We start from the raw sequence: 16,283 nt of genomic DNA on the forward strand, positions 1-16,283 counted from the left end.
ATTCATCGCCAAAGGTTACATCCCCTGTCTACACTGGCTGACGTGTGCATTGGAATGATAGCAATCTGTCCGACACATCAACACACGCATTAAACATGAACAGAACGCACTCACCGCAATAGAGTCATAATTACCGCGGAAATTTTTTCACCCCGTTAGAAAGAACCGAACGGTTGACGGGAAACATTGCACCTGGCCCGACCGCCTCTTCCACCCCCAATTCTCCGGAGCAACTGGCGATAACTGGTTTCCGCGGCAAAGGGAGAGGGCGCTCACCACCACCGACAAGCAAATCACTTCCGTTCCCCCCTGCTGACGGGGGAGTTGCGAGCGCCGCCACACGCGAGAGATGGCGATCCGATAACTGCGCGTCGTCTGCTAGCTCCAAATGCGTAGACGTGACAGCGCTTTCATAGGAATGCGGAGAGGAATAGAAATTCGGCGCTAGCAGACGATGCCTGGTTATCGGATCGCCATCTCTCCCGTGTGGTGCCGCTCGCAGCACCGCCGCCACCAGGGGAACGCGATGACGCGAAGGCAGTACAACAATTACGAACACCGGGCGCTATTAGCGATATCATATTTTCACAGTTCGAATCAGTTGAGCGCGTGATCGGGCTAAGCCTAAACGACGAAATCTCGCCGAAGTCCCCTCGTCAAAACACGTACGCGAAAAACCTGGGCTACCCTGGATATCTTTTTGGCACAGTGCCAATCACTTCAGCGCGTGGTCGGGCTAAGCCTAACCGACGAAATTTTGCAACAGCAGCCCTACCCCCCCCCCCCTCCCAAACACGCAGTACACACGACAAGCCTGCGATATCATATTTTCACAGTTCCAATCAGTTGAGCGCGTGATCGGGCTAAGCCTAAATGACGAAATTTTGCCGCAGCCCCGCCGTCCAAGCACGCAGTAAACACGAAAAGCCTGCGCTATCAGCGATATCATATTTTCACAGTTCGAATCAGTTCAGCGCGTGATAAGCCTAAACGACGAAATTTTGCCGCAGCCCCGCCGTCCAAACACGCAGTAAACACGAAAAGCCTGCGCTATCCGCGATATCATATTTTATACACCCCCTGTCTACACTGGCTGACGTGTGCATTGGAATGATAGCAATCTGTCCGACACATCAACACACGCATTAAACATGGACATAACGCGTCTACATAACGCGTGATTGCTACTCAAAAACATCATAATGGACAAATGCTAGCACGCAACAATCAACTATCGCGCAAGCAGGCATGCGCAAGTCACGTGCGGCATTGCTCTTATGCACGTCACGCGAGAGCTCGCTGCGGCCTTTACTCGGGACCAACTGCGGCATAGAAAAAAGTCGATTATAAATCGTGCGATACGATTTCTTCTGAAATCTTTTGCACAGTTGTCGTGAGGAGTATTAGAAATCATAAGGCGGTGTTTCCCAGACCTATGTTTTCGACCGGACTGTCACTTTAAGCAGCATCATTAACCTTTTATGAAGTTCAGTGCCCTTTCGACAGTTTTGTCAACTGACCCTGAGAGATATGGGGAGAAAAGCCACATCACACTCTGGAAGAGGATAGAATTTGTACGTCACCGACCTGAAAAGGAACTCTGCAGGAAAATATTTCCGTGTATCACGCGCACCGTTAGATAACGCGCAGGACCTCTTCAGAACACTTTTTTACTGTATAACGCGCGCGTTATACACCGGAAAATACGGCAAATAAATATAAATATAGGCCCTACCTTGCTTCTTAGCAGGAAGGAAAATGTTACACAAATATTGCACAGCACATTGCTATGAAAACGCGCGTGCCCCAAGTCTCAATACGAACTACCAACTGTACAACGCAAAGAAGTTCCAACAGGGTCACGTGACAGAGGGAAAAAGATCCATAGGGGAAGAAGATCCACTGGTGGGTCTTTTTTTTGCCATACGGATCCTTAATTTCTGTTTGGGTCATTTTTCCTGCCCAAGTAAGCAGGGGAATGAAAAGACCAGACAAAGAAACGTTTGACAAAGAGATCGATAAAGTAATTAGAGTATTCAGTAGAAAATACCACAAAAAAGTACAAATACATCTAAGAAAAATACTAGGTAAGGTACCGAAATACCGTAAACCATATTTAAAACGCGGTATTTTAAATACAGTACTCTAAATACACAAATAGGTCCACTAAAGTGCTTACAAGAGGCAATTCATGGAAGTATGAAAGATGGAAGTCACTGAAAACGTTAGCCAGCTGTAGGACTCGAACACACGTCTTCTGGCTTACCGGCTGGATTTACTGGCTTTGTATGTATTTGTCCTTTCTATGGTGTTCCAGCCTCAGAACATCAGTTCTCTCATCTGGAACGTTTTTAGCCTCCAGGGCTACAAAAGCTCTACCCGAGAAACACCATCGTGTCGTTGGTAGACAGACTTGAAACCGAAACAGATCGGAAGGGGAGGGCGGGGTTCCACGAATGGGCACTTGTTCGCTGCCTCCCATTAAAAGAAAAGTAGGACCGAAGGTAGCGTCCCTTTCAGGGACCATATCGTAATCCCCTCAAGACCGTGACTTTCGGGCGCGACCTTGTTTGCACCTAGCTTCGAGAGTAGTTCAACCCCAACTGGCGTTCAACTGGGTAGTCCAACTGGCGCTGTCGAACACTATGACGTCGTTTGTTCACAAACGCGGAGAGGTCTATTGACTGGAGAGTATGAAAAACTAAATCCAGTGAAAACCGGCCTCGGTGGCTAAGTCGGTAGCGTGTTCGCCTTCTGATCCCGAGATCGCGGGTTCGAACCCGGCCGAGGACGCCAGCAACTTGGTGGCAGGGTACAAGTTGCTTAGACACGCCGTCTTCCGCGAGGGACGTTAAATACGGGGTGCCGTGTGATGAGCTTTCATTGCACGTTAAAGAACCCTCAGGTGGGCAAAAGCAATCCACAGACCGACCGCTGTGGCGTCGCTCATGATCTCAGTTGTCTCGCGACGTAAACACCCAATTATTATTATTAAATCCAGTGAAAGATGGAAGTCACTGAAAAGATTAGCCAGCTGTAGGACTCGAACCCACACCTTCTGGATTTTTCCTTTCTATGTTGTTCCAGCCTCAGAACATCAGTTCTCTCATACTAAATCCAAATTTTTGACGAATGAAATTTTGAAGAATGTATGCAAAAGTAGAAAGTGAAGTGAAATATATGGACGAAGAAATTTCTCCATTCTAGTGCTTTTAATCGGAAATTCGTATATAAACCACCGAGTACAAGCTCGACGCAAATGGTCATGCTATAAAGTTCTGAAACGGCACACGCATGCACAAGTTTTCGAAAATGTTGCAAGAATACACCGCATTAATTAATCTCGTCCGATTATATTCTGATCACATAGATAATATGTAAGTGTTTTAACAGTTGCATACCTTCCCATGTGTATGTTTTAATCTCTAGAATGCCCCTGACAGAATGACAACAATCTCGGCATCCTGTTGCGACGTTCGCCGCTCAGTACGTGCACCCGGTGTTACTGCCAGAAAAACCGTGGTCCGATCACGGTCCTTGTGGTCCTTGTGTCGCTGACTATAATTCCGTTGGAGCGTAGAATTCCTTTTTTTGTTAAATATCACACAATATATAAATATCAGTATTGAAACCTGTTATGCCGCCGATCAAATATGAGGGACCATCCTGCCTCGTTCCAAACCAACCGCAACCCTTTATTACTCAAAACTTCCATTCAGGGAATCCGTCGACGGAAACCGCCTTGCGGCTACAGGAAACAGGTAGATAAAAACATGTCAACAAGATAAGTCTCGAAAGAACATCTGATAGCGGAGTATCATGGAAAATGCGCAATCATAACAAAACCGAAACATGAAGCGATATCTTACCGAGCACCATCGGCATCAGAACTTGTCTGTCTGTTTGTCTGTACTCTTGTCTGTTTTGAAGGTTTTGAAAAGTAAGTCGGCATGGCCAGTTGGCGTCAATGTGTCAGTTGTTGGTGGTTGTCGGAGTTGTGTCATCCTTTCATCTCTTCATACTGTGAATATCTGTGAATCTGTGACGCAAGCTACTGTGCCACGCGCAGTATCTTCAAAGTAACCAGTTGAAGGCCGGCCGAACCAAGAGAAGGTACAAGCGGGACATAGGAACCAAATCCGAACTACGGTGTAGGTAGTGACCCAATATTTATGTAGTGTGAACTACCTTTCTGATGTGTCGTCGTCTCGCTGCAGATTCGTGTGAATTAGGAGGCAGCCGAAGTGATATTTAGGACTTCACGCATTGCGTTGCTACACGTGCTTTCGCACAATAACATGCCTCGAACTTCGCGTGAAACTTCACTTTTACCGCACCAAATATGTAAGTCATATCTGTACTTTTGTCTACAGGTGAAGCAAGGACATCGTATGACAAGGTATGACAAATAAGCGAATATTTCTTTTCCCCGGGGCCACAGCTGATAAGAAGGGAGCTGTCATCTCTATTCATTTCCACTTTGGAATGAAGTCTCCATTACACCTGCGCTTGTTGACAGGCTGCAGAAAATTTAATCACAGTGTGGAAAATTATGTTTACAATATTAAGTTTATAGAGCTATATGATATCATTCACTATAGTTTGCAAGTGTAAGTGTTGTTGAGAAGACGATCACCTACACTCTTAAAAAAGGGTGTACTTTAACTCCTTTTTCTTGCCACATATATCACTCCCTACTAGAGAATACAGTTACTCTCAAAAAGGGAGTGATATATGTGGCAAGGAAAGGAGTTAAAGTACGCCCTTTTTTTTTTTAAGAGTGTAGTACTGCACTGGTTGATAATCACGTGAGCACCTTTGTCTTACAGGCACCGAAGACGGGCGAGAAGATTATTCCTTCGAACGCTTCAGCGTGCATTTCATCTGAAACATCGTCTACGCAGAGTGCAGCTTACATGAGATCTTTTAAAGCTCCACAGTGTGTGTTGCTGTGAAATATATGATATGATGTAATAGGTGATGTGACTGCAGATGTGATGTGCTGAACAGTATGCGTGAACATGTGTGATATGTCCTCTTCCTGAACTGACTGGGGGGGGGGGGGTCCTTGTGATCGTGCTGGCTTGTGTTCTCCCCTGCCCTGAACCATGTTTTTTGAGGCGAGGGTGTGAATAAGTAAGACTGTTGTATGGGATGTACTTGAAGTACCAATTACTGCTATACGTACATATTTCAGTGCTTGTACTTTACTTAAAGTACATTTAAATTTCAGTATTTTTCTTCTGTGCTTTCCTTTCAAGTACCCCAAGCGGCACTACAAACGCAAAATATGTTGCAAAATCATTTCTATATACAATATATAATATACTGTAAACAATATATACGTAAACAAGTGTAGTCTTCATCAACGTGTCCTCCTGGACTGAGTGGGGAGAATTTTCCCGATTGTGCTGGTCCGTGTTCACTCATGAGGAGGCGCTGAGGTGGAGCATCAGAGTCAAAGGCAGAGTGTCGAACCGAAAAACGTTTTTCGGTTTGTTTCGGTTCCGGTTCAGCGACCAGTGACACAATCTAAATTTGTATTGTACTTGAGGAGCACTTTAAAGTACTTTGCTAATGTCTTCACACTTTAAGTACATTTGTACTATGCAACATTGTACTGCACTTAAAGAACAACAGGGCTTGGTACTTTACTTTAAGTAGAATTTTGAGGAAGTTTGCTCATCACTGAGTATACTAAATGGTATCCTTGCAGAGAATGATGCATGGATCAGGTGGACTTTTGCAACCTTTAAATATGGTGCATGGGGACAAGCAAATAATTTCTTAGGGCCTGACTTTTTAGGGTTAAACCCGTATCCGCCCGATATTTACCCCCCGAACGAAATCAGTAAAATTCGGGTTTAACCCGAATCTACCCGAAAACATCCGGGTCGCGTGGCACACTCATAAGCGAGCATTAAAATAAAGTTTGATAACATTGCTAAACATTAGTTCCATGTTAAGACAAATTTTTAGTAAACAAAAAAAAAAATCACCCGAATACACCCGAATTCCTGATGACAGAATATGCCATAACGGGATTTAACCCGAATACACCCGAATTTTCGAATGAAAAATATCACCCGATATTTACCCCCGAATTTGGCCAAAAATAAAACCCGAAAAAGTCGGGCCCTAAATTAATACTGTTTCTATTTCATGATTTAACTTCATAATTTTACTGCTGTATGTGCACTTTGAGTGAGTATATTTCAATTGGCGTACAGTCTCCACTGTTGTTCTGATATAGAATATACCATACTGTTTGATGCACGTGATCTTAATAATAATAATAATAATTTATTTCACCAATGACACCTGGTGAGAGGATACAGCCAAAAAGCTTCAAAAACTGCATCTTCTTTGTGTCACAGGCGAAAAAGAAAAGCGGGAACGTTCTTCGTCCGAACGTTTTCCCGAACTCTTCCCGAGGGTCTCCCCGGACTTGGAGGACAAGTCCAGGAAGCGACACGAGGCCAAGGAAATGACGTCGGAGTGTCCGTTCGACGATCGCTCCGGCGTGGAGACGGCCCACCCTGAGGTCCGCCAGAGCACTGACACAGAAGAGAACTCTTGCGTTTGCGAAGCATGTTCCGCGAGATTTGCACACAGGAATGCCCTCATAGCGCACATGAAACGTCAGCTGCGGAGACGGGAGCATCTGCTTGCTCTACGGAGGTTTCTCTCGCGAGGAAGACCGTCTACGGGATCACCAAAGGAAGCACCTTCGGGAAAGGAGGATTCCAAGGAATCGAGTGAGTTGGACACAGTGGATGTCCTTTCTATATTTCTTTATTTATTAATTAGCATTAAACATGTAAGAAACGGGACTGCAGGATAAACCGCCCTCCGGACACTGTCCCAGATACAAAAGAACTTTTTTTTGTTTTTAATTTTGTGTTAGCGTCGTGAAGCAACTATGGCTATGAGCGGCGTACAGATGTAGATAGATGGAGAGAGGACAGGAGGAAGGAGTGGGGGACAGGGGGTGGTTAGTATATGCATCCTGGGCCGACTTCAGAGGGAACTGTTGCCGACATTTCGTCTGGAAAGTCTGGAAACATAGCCGGTGACGGGATTCGAACCCGTGTCACCCTCCGAGTCTCGGCGTGGAAAGCGATCATCTTGAATTGAATTGAATTGAATTTATTTAAACTTTACAATGCTTAATGAAACCTACGCTATCTTAAGCACTACGTCATGGGAGCTGGTGGGAAAAATGTTACAAAGTGTCACCGTCTTGTGAAGATAGAGCAAAGTAACGATAAAGACGTTTTGAAACTAGAAATAAAAATCTGACGATGTCGAAAAAATTAGTTAATGCCATTACCAGTAGAAAGGAACACTTTGACTCCCTGTTTAAATTTACGAATGGAGGTAGTCTGGCCAAGGGCGAAACGTTCCGCAGCTTGGCAACCGTAAACTACACGAAATTGGTTCTGGAAATTGGAAGTGTCAGAGTAACGCTGTCAGTATGAAGTGAGTATGCTGACAAATAAAGTTGGAAAGAGATTATTGATGAATTGCAGACCACATTTATGAATTTATACGCAAGGACGGCAAGTTGTACCTTTCGTAAGTCAAAAACACTACGTGCTTCCAGACAAATAGGAAAAGGCGAAACTAGCTAACAGAAGCGTAAGGATGTGACGATAGCACGACTCTTAAGTGCTCTTTTTCCTGTAATATATAATTAGAGCCTGAAGTTTTAGGGTTTAACCTTATTCTTCCCCAAATTTGCACCGCGAATTGAAGGTTGCCTCTTTAGGGTGGAACCCGATATTTACCCGGCAAATCGCCCTCACTGAGAAGTCTGTGGGAATGCACACTTGGCTTGTTTGGCAGAAAAATGCAGTTACATCACCGTTTGTACCAAACCAGGACAGTTAGTTTGAGTAACTGAGCCCGAATTTAGCATACTGGAAGTTTTTCCACCCAAATTTTTTCGCACGAATTTAGAGCACATGTTTATTTGCCCAATTTTTACCCCTCCGAATTTAGAAAAAAATATTTCCCGAAAACTTCAGGCTCTATACCGGGTGTTTCAGTTAAATCCCCGGGCTAAATAATGCGCGAACAGGTGCACCAATCGATGAACTTTCTTTTTTACAAGTATCTGTCCGATACCACCTACAAGCTGCACACCGTGTGAATGAGTGGGAGGCGCTCATTATTAAAATAAAAATGCAAATGAGTTTTGTAAAAAAGCGTAACTTCTAAAGCAAGGTGCTGTCGGCATTAAAATGGGTACTACCTCTTTTGGGACCTTCAGTGGACACCTTTTAGAGAAAAATCTGCCACCGAAGCGGGTCATTTGTTGCAGTAATTAATTGGTTTCGGTTTACGTACTTTTGTCGCGGCTGGTCGCAGTGAAGCACAAAAGGACGCTCTTCCATTCCCTTATCCACCAATGGATTATGTCCTTGCACCAATGAATTACACCACTGAATTACGTCCTTTTGCGCTTCACCGCGACCACGCTCCACATAATCTGCTCACGTCTCCACCTCTTGGTGCACATTCCAACTAGAACGTCGTAAGCTTTGGAAGAGATAACATTGTGGACATATATGCAGGGCCTTGTGTTTTCGCGTTTATTTTTCTCGAAAATCGGGTTTTATTTCAGGAGCCGTAAAACGGCAAAATCGGGTTACATCAGGTGGGAAAGCACTTTTATCAGTAAAAAACGAAACGAAACATTGCTCCTTGCGTTTTGTAGGAACACAAAGATGTGAAATAGTCATGCTCAATGTGCAACGCATAGCATTCTGCTTGACGTCACATGCACCCCACCTATACTATGGTAGGACTAGACATGCAAAATTTCCGGAAATTTTGAATCGCTTGAAAACTGTTTTTTCCCGAAAAATTTGAAAAAATGGAAACAAACGCGGTTACTGCTGAGTCGAAGCATTGCTGGCCAAGCCACAGCATACAATGAGCTAGAATCTTCAATAGTGTTCACCCTCTAGGCATAAATGCAGAGCAGAGCATCCTATGACACTGCTGTCTACTCAGCGATAGGTAATTGGAACAACCCGTCCACTCCGACCAGAACTCCAACATTACGTGAACGCGAGGGCGATCGCTTGGAGCAGCCGGAAGGAGCTCTAAGTTGGTGGTTGTTGGCGGATTAGACGCACCTAAGGCACTGTTGGTGGATTGGAACCCATCGAAGGCACGAAAATTTACATTTTTTAATTTTGTCGCCTGGAAATTTTGGACTATTTTTCCGGAGACGAGGAAAAAACCCGAAAAGAATGGTTTTCCCCCAAAATTTCCGGGTTTTTTTTTCTGAGGCTCCGCATCTCTAGGTAGAACGGTACTATACTAAAAACAAGGGCATACAAATAATATTTTGTAAGGAATTGCATAAAAACCTTACAATATCAAAAGCTATGCTTAAACGTGGCTTTCTTGTGAGTTATTGATTTTTGCTATACAGTGAAACCCGCGTATAACAATATTGACGGTAATCGTGAATTCCATCGTTATACGGGGTACATCGTTAAACGAAGGCTGACCTAAATAGCGCGTCCTCGCGTGTAGCAAAAAAAAAAAAAAAGAAACAGATGCTGAAAGAAACAAAAAAAAATGAACGCGAAGCTGTGTGACATCACAGTGGCTTGGGAAAACAGCGATCAGAACTCGTGGAGGGAACCAGACAGCATAGCAGGACAACTTCTGGCAACACTACACGTCACCATACCGTAAGTCGGCTTCACCTAACGCCTGCGTGCTCTAGGAGGAGCTCGCTTTAGAACGCTGTCGCGCGACTCGCGGGTGGAAAGCACGTGCTAGGCCTTTTGAATCATCTCGCGAATTTGAGCAGCATTGGCCAAATATGGAGACATAAAAGCATTACCACCTACCTCTTTCACTGACAGTATTGGAAAATGAACAGTCGCTGTCTATTTTCTTGCCTCAATTTTTATTTTGGTTTAATTCTTTTCATGTGAATTTCGGGTGATACGAATTTTTTCCGCTACCCCGTGAGATTCGTAGCATCGAGACTCTACTGTATCGTATCGCGGCGAACATCGCCGCGTGGTTACGCGCACGAGACAGCGTCCAACATCGTTATACGAATACTCGGAACCGCGGTCTCCATCGCTATACGCGGGTCGTTTCCCTATAGAACCAATGTTTATTTTGACGGTAATGAACCATCGTTTTATGAGGGATATCGCTATCCGCGGGTTTTACTGTAGTAGTTCCAGTCTAGCAGGTTGGCGGCGCTGTTGACATCATTTGTTTGCAAGCGGGGAGAGGTCTATTAGCGGAATTGCACTGTATTTGCTGGTATTGAATGACAGGGCCATTGCCATTTCTTCGTCCCACAGGTAACACCCAGGAGGATAAGGAAGATTCCTTCAACTGCCATCAATGTAGTGGTCTGTTCCCCTCGGAGGAGTTGCTCAGGAAGCACCGGAACACCAAGCACCGCTCAAAGAGAGGCAAGCACCAGTGTCAGTTCTGCGACTACTCCAGTGACAGGGCAGACTATATACGGAAACATGAGAGAACTCATACTGGAGATAGGCCGTACGTGTGCGAGGTCTGCTCAAGGGGCTTCTCACAAAAGTGCTCCTTGACGAAACATTTGAAGACAGTTCACGTGTGAGAGAGACTTGAGCGCGAACACGCTTGTGGTCGCACGTTGCAAGTGGGACTGCATGTGCAGAGACACATGGCAGCTGTTGGTCGCTTGAGACCACTCCTGTACATGACCGTTCTGGAAAGGGCATTTCGGACTGTCTGTATGTCGACGGGAACTGGTCTCATTTCCGTACGCAACCCTGTGTACCCCGGTCACACGGGGGCCCTCAAGAGCCCAAGAGCTCAAGAGCCAAGAGTCGCTCAAGAGCCCACCCAGAGTCACTGAATAGCTTCAAAGTAGTGCAACTGATGTGCAACTGCAAGTTACATGGGGGGACTCAATGGCCATTGGAAGCAGTGACTGTTGAATAGGACCTCCCAGAGTCACTGAATAGTTTCAGAGTAGTGCAACCGATGTGCAAGTTGCACATCATTGCATGGCCTCAATGACCTTTGGAAGCAATGACCATTGAATAGCACCACCCGGAGTCACTGAATAGCTTCACACTCGTGCAACTGATGTGCAACTGCAAGTTCTACGCCAGGGGGCGCCACGTGAGGACGCCATATTGACTCCGTTAAGTTCATCGGCTATGTTAATGACTGATGCTATCCGTAGACATTAGTTCGTTCTTCTTTATTCGACCACGCTCTCGCGTCTCCCTTGACGACGAATGGGCCTAGGCCCACTAAACAAAATTGTATGTGGTGTTACGGTCAACAAGCTGCAATTCGCGATGTGAAATAAGTTTGTCGCAACATACAGTAGCTTTGCCTGGGAGGAAAGAAATTGCACTCTTAAAAATGAACTTCACAATATAGCATGCTCTTAGCCAACCATCACCCTGAATGACACAGGTCTCTCCCCTGATTTGTTGAAAACAGGAGACCTTTTTTGTACCGCTTATGCAGTACATAATTGGTACAAAAGAGGCGTACGCCACCCGTTTTCAACAGATCAGGGGCGAGGAGGATGTCACTAGGGATGGTAGTTGGCTAGGAGCGTACCATGCGGTGAAGTTCATCTTTAGGAGTGTGCAGTTCCACTGGCGTGCAACAAGATGCCGCAGAGTTGCAGATTTTGTTCAACGGGAGAGTGGCGCCCTCAATGTTGCCAGACGGCTGTCGGCATATAGTGCCGGGGAAAAGAAATGCGATACCCTGGCCGAAGCTATTCAGTGACTTCAGCACCACCCAACGTGTAACATGTCAACCTCTCTGGAAGAACTGGTTCCAGTGCTCCTTCAAGGGTCCTTATAAGACTCCCCGTGTGACAGGTGTTACACAACGGCCCACAACTGTAAAACCTCATCACAGTCGCGCGTAGAAGAGGTCGAGTGAAAGAAGCTGACGGAAGGAAAGGTTGATAGACGGCTTGTCGACCCTCCTTGCAGTAGGGACGAAAACAATGTATCTTTCATTGTAAACCACATGTCAAGTTTTTGTGACTTTTGATAAAGGCACTCAATTTCTCTTAGCTCCAAGGCACTCATCTCCACATGCATGGCCAACTGTGTACACTCTGTGCCTCGTTAACATGGACCCGTTGGTATATGGACTACTCGAGTTTGTGAATGAATCGATATTTCGCCTCGTTACAGTAGAATCTCGATGATTCGAATCTCACGGGGTCGCGGAAAAAATTTGTATCATCCGAAATTCGTATCAAACGAATTAAACCAAAAAAAATTGAGAGCGAGAAAAATAGACAGTGACTGTTCATTTTCCATCACTGTCAATGAAAGAGGTCGGTTGTAACGGCTTTTGTGTCTCCGTTTTTGGCCAATGCTGCCAAAATACGCGAGTTGATTCAAAAGACGTAGCACGTGCTTTTCACCCAGCGAGTCGCGCAACAGCGGTCTAAAGCGAGCTTCTCCTAAAGCACGCAGGATGTTAGTGAAGCCGACCTGCGGAATGGTGACGCGTAATGATGGCCACTAGTGTCCTGTTATGTTTCCCTCCACGTGTTCTGCGCATTGCGCTACATGTATGTAGGGAGTTCGTGGTGAGGATCGCCCCTCCCTTTTCGAATGGCCTCAGCAGCATGACTCGCGCGCTCGCGTGTACACGGGGGACCGAACCCTCTGTCGCATCCTCGGCTCATTCGTATCATCCGTATAGGCATGATAACGCGTTTCGTATCATCCGAACTCTAGTACATGGGAAGAATAGGCATTCCGGCCGGGAATGGAAAAGAATTCGTATCATCCCGAAATTCGTATAATCCGTGTACGTATCATCGAGATTCTACTGTAGTATGGAAACTCGCTTTTCGTACAAGGGACGGTCCAGCAAGGTACAAACCTGCATGTAGCCCATGTATTTTTTGTCTCGTTATTACGTACGGTATCGGTTACGGAGGGCAGGCCCCTCTCCACATTCTACGGGAGGACTTTGAAAGTAGGACATTGCGTTGCATAGGGAGCAATGCCCTCTCCTTTACAGCTACTTTATACCCTTAAGAACTATGAGAGGCAAAAGGGGGCTACTGTATAAGTAGGGCCTGACTTTTTCGGGTTTTATTTTTGGCTAAATTCGGGGGGGGTAAATATCGGTGAATATTTTTCATTTGAAAATTCGGTGTATTCGGGTTAAATCCCGTTACGGGCATATTCTGTCGTCAGGAATTCGGGTGTATTCGGTGATTTTTTTGTGTTTAATAACAATTTGTCTTAACATGCAACTAATGTTTAGCAATGTTATCAAACTTTATTTTAATGCACGCTTATGATTGTGCCACGCGACCCGGATGTTTTCGGGTAGATTCGGGTTAAACCCCGAATTTTACAGATTTCGTTCGGGGGGTAAATATCGGGCGGATACGGGTTAAACCCTAAAAAGTCAGGCCTATGTATAAGTAGTAATTTTCGTTAGGGCCTATTTTTCGCGAAATTCGCGAACGCCCTTTTTTTTGGTGAAAGACGAAAGTCACTGAAAAGGTTAGCCAGCTGTAGGACTCGAACCCACATGTTCTGGATTGCCAATACAGGGCTCTACCAATTGAGCTAAGCTGACACGCCTCCATAGCGACCATTTTTGACCACGTGTGGGTTTCTTAGTCAGATGTAGATGATAAGCATTGCTCCGCTTTTATGCAATATCACCGAATTCCTCATGTAAATATCTCATTGTCACACTTGTAGATAGCTTTTAACTGCCATGCTCGCTTGTTATCGTCATCCTCCTCTCTCTCTTATCCTGGTCAATCTCATCGCTCATACCTGTAGATAGGTTTTAACTACCACACACTCTCTCTCACGTCATCTTTCCCATAATCATCTCCGACACACTCACCATAGTTTTGGCGCTCTATGGCCTTTGTTGCCCTTTGTGCCATAAACACATAATCAATCAATCAATCAATCAATCAATCAGTCATCAATCATTCCAGGGTGCGTCATCTGAAGGGACAAACCAGTCACTCTCTCTCGCTCATCCTTCTTTCACTCTTACATTTTTGGCACACTCATACATACACACACATTCATACGACAGGGATCGACGCAAGCAGCAAATGTTAGAACATGAGAGAACTGATGTTCTGAGGCTGGAACAACATAGAAGGGACAATCACATACAAGGCCTCAAGTTGCCTAAGAAATTAACGATGAAAGATGAAAGCCACTGAAAAGGTTAGCCAGCTGGCCTGGAAGTCGCTGAGAAGGCCTTTTAGCTTAGCTCAATTGCGAGAGCCCTGGACCGGTAATCCAGAAGATGTGGGTTCAAGTCCTACAGCTGGCTAACCTTTTCAGTGACTTTCATCTTTCATCGTTAATTTCTTAGGCAAATTGAGGCCTTGTATGTGATTGTCCCTTCTATGTTGTTCCAGCCTCAGAACATCAGTTCTCTCATGCCCTTTTTTTCTCGCGAATTTAAAGTCCCGCGAAATATTCGAAGCAAATATAGAAAAATACGAGAAAGAAAATTAGGCCCGGACGCTGATACATCTTACGTACGCGGTTTATTAGGCCCTTATACTGCACTTTCAGTTCTGCACCTGACTTCAGGGCTGTAGTTTCCACGTTACGGCTCCGGTTGTGCCGATTAGCGACTTCGCGAGAGACATATTCGTTGGCAGCAGAAAAAGTTTGTCGTGGCCCATCGGATGGAGGATGGCAATGTCGGCAGTCCATGCACGTGGTCGCTGGAGGACGCGGCGACGTTGGCTTGAAGTACCGGAGCAAGGACTTGGCGGTAATGAGTACCGAAATTTCACGCGTATAAGCCGCACCGCAGATAAGCCGCAGGACGCGTTTTTGGACGTTGAAAATATTTCTGGCAGATATGCGCACCCGCAGATAAGCCGCGGGCAATACGAGACGACTGATTTGTGCGACAAAGGAGACCATATAGAGAAGGCCATAAATCCCTGTGTCCATACTCCCGGGATCGGCACAGTGTACAACAGAGGAGGTCAGTTTCTGGAGTTCTACCAAGATCGGATTGTGCCCTTGTCGGGTGTTTTTCGTCCGACTGATGGGTCAGTGATCTTCCAGAAGACGTGAATCACTGTCACCACATCCTAAATCTGCTTGGGGAATGCACCAGGAAGATCTATCTACTCGAATGTGGACCTCCCCTGTTACTGTACTCACTGTTCGTGCATCGGCAGAGCAGTGCTGTTCCAGAGACAAACTGTCGGCCCTTTCGTTAAAATCGGCGTATGGGGAAAATACCAGAAAAAAAATAGTCATCAAATAAGCCGCACCGGTGGATATAGCCGCAGGGGCGCCCGTGAGAAAAAAAAAATCGCGCATAAGCGCGGCTAATACGCGTGAAAATTCGGTATTTATTTATTGATTTATTTATTGCAGATACTACTATTGTAGGAGTGGATACATTGAGAAACAACATGTATCATCAAGAAAAATCAACAACAACAACACACAACATCAAATATATACATTATACTTGGCTAAGATGGCCATTCACAGATTACACAAATATCATTGAAGCTCTGAAACAAAGCAGATGCCGTTTGGGATGTGACAATACTGTCCGGAAATTCATTCCATTCATTAATAACCGTACAAAGTAAGAGTACCTGAAGCAGTCATTGCGATAGCTTATGGGTGTAATATGCCTAGAATGTTTGTTTCTTTGAATTCTTCTGAATGGTAAGATACATATTTGTGCACTTCGAGCTTACTGTTTTTCTCCCAACAACGCGAAAAGAACTTTAATCTAGCATTTTAGATCTCTCCGACAGGGGGGGAAGTTGCGAGCGCTCCAAAAGTTCAGCTGTACTTTGATCGCGGTTAGATATATGCCACACTGGTGTTGCATAAAGCTTACATCTCTACCATTCTGTGAGCGTGTGACAACTGCTGATGTTCTTTTATTTTTTTGGAAAGGGTGGCAACAGTTTGGCTTCTCTTTAACAGAAAGCAGAAGAGACAGTGAACTGCGTGTTTGGGACGTCAAGTTCCAGCCCTCGGGATTTTTCAACCCCGAGAGATGGAGCTCTCCTGAAGTTCGGTGGTCAACTCCCAAAAGTAAAAATGGAGCCTCTTGACGCTAGCCTACCAGAACAGGGCCAGCAACAGGTATGCAACGAGTCTTCACGGGGAGAAAACAATACGGTAAAATTTTGTAGACATTGTACTCGGTTGGTGACTGCTTTCTGGAATATTCCTGAGGAACATGAAATAGTCTAAACTATGTACAGTGCTGGACAAAAG

The 16,283-nt window shown here is 45.2% G+C and overlaps 1 long non-coding RNA gene across 1 annotated transcript; it reads left to right on the forward strand.

Moving 5' to 3' along the window:
- The first annotated feature begins 3,920 nt into the window (after positions 1 to 3,920).
- LOC135376388 (uncharacterized) lies at positions 3,921 to 5,240 on the forward strand. Its single transcript, XR_010417673.1, has 3 exons — positions 3,921 to 4,151; positions 4,374 to 4,399; positions 4,830 to 5,240. It is a non-coding gene; the product is annotated as an uncharacterized LOC135376388 (long non-coding RNA).
- The last annotated feature ends 11,043 nt before the right edge of the window (positions 5,241 to 16,283 follow it).

Source organism: Ornithodoros turicata, unplaced genomic scaffold (genome assembly GCF_037126465.1).
Source record: "Ornithodoros turicata isolate Travis unplaced genomic scaffold, ASM3712646v1 ctg00001071.1, whole genome shotgun sequence".
NCBI classification, from domain to species: Eukaryota; Metazoa; Arthropoda; class Arachnida; order Ixodida; family Argasidae; genus Ornithodoros; species Ornithodoros turicata.